This window comes from Microtus ochrogaster, unplaced genomic scaffold (assembly GCF_000317375.1).
Source record: "Microtus ochrogaster isolate Prairie Vole_2 unplaced genomic scaffold, MicOch1.0 UNK6, whole genome shotgun sequence".
NCBI lineage: Eukaryota > Metazoa > Chordata > Mammalia > Rodentia > Cricetidae > Microtus > Microtus ochrogaster.
The window spans coordinates 7,197,442-7,205,639 of NW_004949104.1; positions in this window are offsets into that span (position 1 = coordinate 7,197,442).

An 8,198-nucleotide genomic window follows, 5' to 3' on the forward strand; every position below is an offset into this window, starting at 1 on the left:
GGAGGGGGAGAGGAGTGAGAGGAGAGGAAGAAGGGTGGGAGGAGGGGGAGGGAAATGGGAGGCTGGGAGGAGGCTGAAACTTTTTTTCCTTTTCTCAATAAAATAAGAAAAAAAGAAACACACCTTAAATCCCAGTAGCCACAATGATATTCACCTTTAATCCCAGTAGTCACACTAGCTTGCCATGAAAACCAGGCAATAGTGGTGCATGCCCTTAATTGCAGAACTAGAGAGAGTTATAAAATGGGAGGAGACAGTTCTCAGTCTCAGTCTCATTCTGAGATTCCTGGAGTCAGAACAGCCATTGAGGTCGAGGTAAGAGCCAGCGGCTGGGTGCTTTGCTTTTATGATCTTCAAATTGAACCCCCAATATCTGGCTCTGAGTTTTTATTAATTTTGCTTCACCTATCTATGAATATATATTCTATATATATTGTTGTAGATTTATCCATTGGAGAATGGGATCCACAACTCTGGATTTGATTGCTTGTGGTTTTCTGTAGTGTTCTCCATCTCTTGCAGAGAAGTTTCCTTGATTAAGAGTGAAGATTGTGGATATAAGTACAAAGACCTAGAATGTAGCTAGGGATTATCCTAGTTTAGTAAAGCAGTTATTATATGTTCTCCAAGATCTGTGATATCACTAGCCCCAGAAGGTTGGGTAGGTTTCCAGTACCAGGCATGTTTTTTCTCTTGTGTTCCGGGTCTTAGGCATCTCAGCCCTGTATAAAGAACTACAGGCAACCAAGGATTTCAGAGAATGAGAGAAATAATCTTCCCATGGGAAGAACACGCTAATTGCTTTATAATATACTCGGTTATTTAATAACAAATGATCAGGAAGGAAAATAAACATACAAGCTGTATTTAGGAATATATGTCTATATACATATACATCTCTACATTTAAAACCACTAATGAAAAATTAGGCCATGAATTTGAAAGAGAAAAGGGGGGGTTATATTGGAGGGTTTAGAAGGAGAAAAGAGCAGGCATAAGTGTTGTAATTATCTTATAATCTCAAAAATAAAATAAAAATGTCAAAATTATGTCACGATATTATTTCTACACAAATGGGGCCTTAATTGCTGAAATGTTGTAATTTACTACCCAGACAAGGTATTACACTGATGTGGAGACAAAATGCCATCTTTCTTTTTTGTTTTTAGAGGCAGGTTTTCTGTAGCTCTGGTGACTGGAACTAGCTCTTTTAGACCAATCTGGCCTCGAACTCACAGAGATTGGCCTGCCTCTGGTTTCCAACTGCTGGGATTAAACACATGCACCACTACTGCCTGGCCCAAATACCATTTTCTAAGCATGTCATGAACATGGCAATCATGAATTCATAACATCTGTATATACTGAAACTACATTTAAGGAAACTGGGTTTTACACAGCTAAGAAAGGCGAAGGGTCTCATGGGGCCTTTCCATGTACTGCTGACATATGGCAAAAACAGATCCTAAGGAAGTGGGTAATACCCAGTTCTATACCGCTCTGTGCTCCCTCTGGGCTCCAAAGATTGCTTTCAAATCGAGGCTCACAGAGATGGACCTAATGAAACTCTCTGGGACAATAAATGGAATAAAACTAGTGAAGAGGGGAAAGCAAAGGGTGGGGGGAGGAGGAGTGGAGAGGAAATAAGAGAGGGTAGGGATAAATGCAAAGTATAGAATTATGAAAGAACAAAAGTTACTAATAAGAAAAGAATATTAGGAAACACGTTTACTAAGCAAAGCATTTGACGATGCTGAAAGCATCTGTTTGCAGGTGACAGGTTGTAATCAGTTTTCAACAGCATCCACAGTTCTGTCAGTTTCTCTGCTCGTGTTGAACTTCTCTGCATGGCCAAGCAGCTAGGCGGCTCATTCGTCACAGAACATAAAGGAAACAATTCACCGCTTCTGAAGTGGGAAATTCAAACCTACCAGTCCGTCAGTAATTCTTGCCCTAATTCCATCTTTGCATAATCAAGGGAATTAACTGCCAGTCTGCTCATGCACGTGAGGACAGGAGCATCTTGGCGTCAGTATTCCATGCGTTCCATAAATTTTTATGAGTAGAGTTCTTTCTGAAAAAAAAAAAAAAAAAAAAAAAAAAAAAAAAAAAAAAAAAAACCCAACATCCCTTTTACAAAGTGAGCATCAGACTTGGCTTCTTACGGAAAACACTTGATAGCAAGAGACTAGTATTTTGAAGAACAAGTTCTGAGTGAAGGATTTTGTTCCGATGTGAAGAATGATCTAGAGATCTGGATTTTGAAAAAGTAAGCTCTGGCAGATCCACTCCGATGCACCATAAACTCCCTTCAGCTGCACTATCAACAAAAGCCAAATAGGAAATGAAGGCAGAGGTTAAACACTCGATGTTTCTTGAATGTTTCTGCTACGCGCAGGCTTCTCTGAAAATTCCAGTGTGGATCAAATGAAACTACCGTGCATATTTTAAGGCAAACCACTTTCTGGGATTTGTAATTAGATGAGGTATGCAAAATTATGTAAAGTCTTCAGAGAAATCTGTGCTAATTGACGGCATGCTGCCATGAAGCCACCAGTTTCTCAGAAATGATGTACAACCCATTTCTTTCTTTTTTTTAATTTATTTATTTATTATGTATATAATATTCTGTCATTGTGTATGCCTGCAGACCAGAAGAGGGCACCAGACCCCATTACAGATGGTTGTGAGCCACCATGTGGTTGCTGGGAATTGAACTCAGGACCTTTGGAAGAGCAGGCAACGCTCTTAACCTCTGAGCCATCTCTCCAGCCCCCCCATTTCTTTCTTAATCTCAGCTAAACATGCCATGTCTAGCCTGTCCGCAGTACTATAAGACATAGAAAGTTGTCTTATCAATAGTAAGAAAAATAAATGTGCCACACAAAATTAAATAGAATCACCAAGAATAAAAGCACTGCGTTTTAAAATTATAAGTTTTAAATAATCTAGCTTTGACTAAGAATAGTTGTAATACAGGCACACTTTTTACTTTTAAACACTTTTAAGTGACATGTTAACTGCATTGATTTGAGGCTATATTGTGATAATTCCCATATTTTATATACAAGTAGTAATGATTACATTCCAGTAACTAGCATTTCTCTCTCTTCAAACATTTACTATTTATTTTTAAACCTTCAAACTTGACTGAAGTAATTATTTTGAAATATATAATACATACCAGTACCCACACTTTATACTTTAGAGTAGAGCTATAATGTTCTTAGTTCATAATTTTACTTTTTAGGTAAGCATCTTCTGGGACAAAATAGAATTTAATCACTTGATCCCTAACTAACACATCACCATTTTTTTCCTTAACATTCCTCATGACTTGCAAGAGACATTCAATTGCTAGGACCATAAAGTGCGGTTATGTGAAGAAGAGTAGTCTATCAAAAAATGATATGATCTGTAAGAAATCATGTTCAAGTATGCCCTAAAGGATGAATGATAACAACATGTCGTTCTGATACTCATGTATCTCAGTCCCAACCCTTCATTTGGAATTTTCTAAGAGTATTCAACTAAGAACAAGAAAGAGGTTGGTTAGGGATTCTGTATGATCATGACAGAAGTATATGATGATAAATGAGTCCAAATCAAGCTCTTAGGACTGTAGAGATGGTTCTTTCAGTAAAGTGTTTATAACATATGATCTCTATAACTCTAGTAAAAAGCTTGACATAGCAACCTATAAATGTAATTCAAATGCTGGGGGCAGGCATGGAGACAGGATCCCAGGGGTTTGTTGACCAGTCAGTCTAATAAAATGGAAGGGTTCTAGATTCAGTGAGAGACCCCCTCTCAGAAAGGAAGGTTGAGAGGTCCCTTTCTCTCACAGGTGCACATACATGAGAGTACATAAACATAGATATGAACTTGTACTCGCAAGAAAGAAAAGGAACAAATACATCTCCTTGAAGGACAGTGGGAAAGGGACTTCTCTGTTTGAAGAAGATTTGCCATCTCTGAGAGAAAAGTTCCTGTGACCTCCACCAATCTCCACTTGTCAAAATACTAGACTATATAAGATGTAAAGGAATTGTAACCATGTAAATGGCTGCTTAAATCACTGTCTTTACCAATGGCAGGATGATAGATGTACTTTAAACTCTTGATGATCAGCAGTTTAATATTTGATTCTATGAAACTGGTAGTATGGATACTTTATTTTGTCAACTCTAAGATTAGTTGTGGGAAAGTACAGTACAGAAGATATCTGGACCTTCTTATTTATTCAAAAGGAGCATTGTTCTGGGCTGTTTATAGTCAGTGCAATTCCCACGGGTTTAGAGTTTGGTAATTGAAGATGTGAAATAAGTGTCATCATAGGCCTTACAGTATTTATACTGTTAGACTCTTGTGATTTCCACTCAAACATAAGATCAGGTAACCAGAAAAAAAAAAAAAAAAACTCACTGCTTTGAAACTGACGAGCTATTTATCAAGGAAATACTGTTGAGTCAAATTTTTCTGTTGAAATAGTAGAACAGGCCACTCAGGGCCAACACTTTGACAAGCCTAGTCTAATTTGGACTCTTCAATTCTTTATCTTGTAAAAACTCTATAGATCTACTTACCACTAAAAAAATAACTCTGAATTTAAGAACAGAAAATAAGATATTCTAAGATGAAGGAGGATGTTTTATATAGATGTATTTCAGTCTGCCTTCTAAATCCAGGCAACTACTAATATGAAATTGGGATTTGAATATAAAATATACTGCAACTATTATCCAGACTGCTCTGCCACAAAATCCAGTAAGGTTTTATAAGCTATTCCCTTATTAACTTGTTCACCCATTTAGTCAACACATATTCATTGATTGCCTACTGTGAGCCAGACACTATTCTATTTGCTGAGAATTTAATACCAGGGATCATAAGCAAGCTCCCCATCAGAACAGAATTTATAACCTTATAACTGTAGATGGAAATAAGAAAAGAAACAAGAAAATTCTTACAGACTAGTGATAAAAGCTATCAAACATATAAAAAGGGTGATAAATCAAGAGTAATTGAAGTAACATTTACAAAGATGCCTGAAGTGTGAGTACTTATTGCCTCATGAGCAGGCTAATTTATTCAAAAGTCTTAGCTAGAAAAAGCAAAGGATTTTAAGTGTGACTCATTGGTCACAGTCTAACTTTTTGAGAAATTAGGAGGCAAAATGCTTTGCTGTGCTGTTGCTTGAAGCAATATGTCTATTTTTCTAAATGATTTGATTATAATTGCGTATTTATTTGTAACTATTGTGCTAGAGTTTATATATATATATAACATATACAGGTATATATAATTTTTCTTGATTGTGAGACTAGGTATCATTTTATTGTGCAATTTACTCTGGATCTACATCTTGGATAAGGCAAATACTCTAGAATCCAATTTATCTTTTATTAATCAAATTCTTACTGTCTGCCACTTAAGTCTCTCAAATTCAAGAAACTGTGATTAAAATAAACTCTAAAGATAAGAAAATATAACATACATCCAAGTATACAAGAGGCTCTAGGAGGAGGCTGGTTAGAACTCCATAGCCATTTCTCTGCTCATCCTCTTGATTCTGATAACTGTATTTCATACATAATAAATGTTTTTTTATATTTAATAAACGAAGAGAGAAAATAGTTTTCTTAAGCTGAAAGAAAACTATTGTCCTCTTTTCTTTTTCTGTAACCTACAGATTAATAAAAATAAAATATCGCTGATGCTGAGATGCTTAAAATAATGATAAGAAATTGTAGAATTATAATGTAATAATTTTGATGTTGAGATGCCTAAAACAATTTTATTAAATTATAGGGTTTTAGTGATAAGTTTAATCATAATTTTTCAACAATTTCTCCATTGTAACCATGTGACATTTGTTTTAATGCTTTCTTGCTCCATTTTTTGTTTTTTTATAACAAGATCATTGATGTTAAATAATGTGTCAAGAAAAGAGCTTCATTTGGCCCACGATTATGGTAGATAATAGTGTAGAGAACATGGTGCCAGAATCTTAGTAAGGGTATTTTATTGAGTAGTTCTACACCAGAAAACTAGCGAAAGAACTGTCTTCTTTGTAAATGCTAAGAACGCATAGTAGACTTGGTTTATAGCTAGTTGTTTCTGAGAACTGTGCAGCAGAGCTGACCCCTCTCCCTTGAAATAGCATTAACATATTTGTTAAAATAGAGCTCTTCATGCCTAATTTCATTCTGCACAAGTTAAAAATATAGAACTTTTTTAAAATCTCAAATCATACACACACACCACCACCACCATCAGCACCACCACCCTGACTACCATCACCACCTTCACCACCGCCACTACATTTCTCCACATTTTTTTTGTCTGTAAATATAAATACGGCATTAGGGACCTTCTTTCTTTTTTGTTTTTCAGTAATATCTAAGAATGTAAGCTGGCCATAGGAACTTTCAAGTCAAATGCAATATTTGGGATTATTATCAACTTCTAGAGCCTTTCATGACTTTCTACCATCTTTAATTACTAGGTTTCAGCTTCTAGTAACAAATATTTATCAACTAATCAAATATAGCATAAATGATGTGTTATAAGAATTTTGTACTACGTGTATAATAATTTTGGACTATTGTAACTTTGGGTTTTTATGAGAGTTTCACACATTATGGGATGCTTCTCACAACACATGGTTCTGAAGCACTTGGGTATTGTGAATTACAGATACACCATTAATATGTAATTTTGAAAGTATGTCTGTTTCAAACTGTATTGTCTCATATATATATATATATATATATATATATATATATATTCTGGCTGTTTCAGTTGATACATTAAGTTATGTGTTTGATTCTCTAATAATTTGCTGAGGCCTGAGTTACTTAGATAAGTTCAAATTTTACAAGCAGATGATTCAATTGTCTGCCATCTTTTTGAGGAAGGTTGTTGTCCCCTCTGTTGAGTGTCTCTAGTTTTTCTCTTGTTAATGCTATCTCTCCAGTACAGCTGTTTTTATACTTTCCCTTGTTCTCTCATTGTGTTTTGTTAACATTTTTTGATGAGAGTTAATTGCCTTGCTAATTACATTTCAAGGCCTCCAGCTCTTATGACAGTAACCAGGTCCTGGTGTTAATAATAAGTAGCTGAGAGTACTTAATGTGCAGCTTCCAAGACAGCACATTTAAATAGAACATTGTTGGGATGCTTTTATTAATACAGAGATGCTGACAGTTTTTACATTTTCTTGAATCTTTGTGAAATTTGGATTCATTAAAAGCTACCCCACTGAGCCAGCACAGCTGTATGCATCAAGAATATCTGGAAATTCTTTATTGGAGACTTTATTATTTTGTTTGTTTTTAGAAGCCATCCTCATGCTTTTCTGCCAGTGAGTGATAATGATCTATGAGTTAATACAGCGAGCACTGGAATTATTTTCTTTAGCACACTACGTTGATTAAGACAATACGTTGTAAAGATTGAAAGCTCTCCTGTAATCATTCTGCTTCTAGGGAGATAAGGAGCTCATAGTGTACCCTATAGAGCTGTCTCTGGGAACTCTAATGATTAGTGTGGAGCTTAAAAAGCATCTACCCATGGAATAGAAATGAACTAGTTTCTCAGAGCCCTCATTTACTTAGAATAAGTTAGCTTTTACTTGCTTTTATGGTAACTCGTTCAGCAATTGTGTTGATTATTTTAAAACTTTGATCCATTATTTTACTTATTCAGTTACTCAGGAAACATTTGTGGATTTTTCTTGATCCATTAAGCAATGTTGTTGGCAACAGTTACATGGATCTTATGCCCTACTGGAGAGTTTCATGGTAGCAGAATTTAGCGAAATAAGCTTTCTGTGAGTTTTCATAGTGGAACAAATGAACTGATTCTTTTGTTTGAAAAAGTGATTGAGTCAATGGAGACAAAATGATCAACTTAACACGGAAGGGAAGAGCCTTCTATGGTAAGAAGGTGTGGTTTCTACATAAATAGCCACAGGTCCAGAGCATCCCGGGGCCACTGTAGAAACTCAGTGAGGTAGGAACAGAGAGTATGTGCATAAAAGGGATTGATGGAGATGGTGTAAGATCAGTGAGACTGGGAAAGAACTAAGCCTTGAACTTTATGACACATTCTTTGTCTACTAATGAGTGATCAGAAATGACAGTTACAAAAGCAGAGGGGATATAATTGGTTTTACATTTTGAAAAAAATCATTC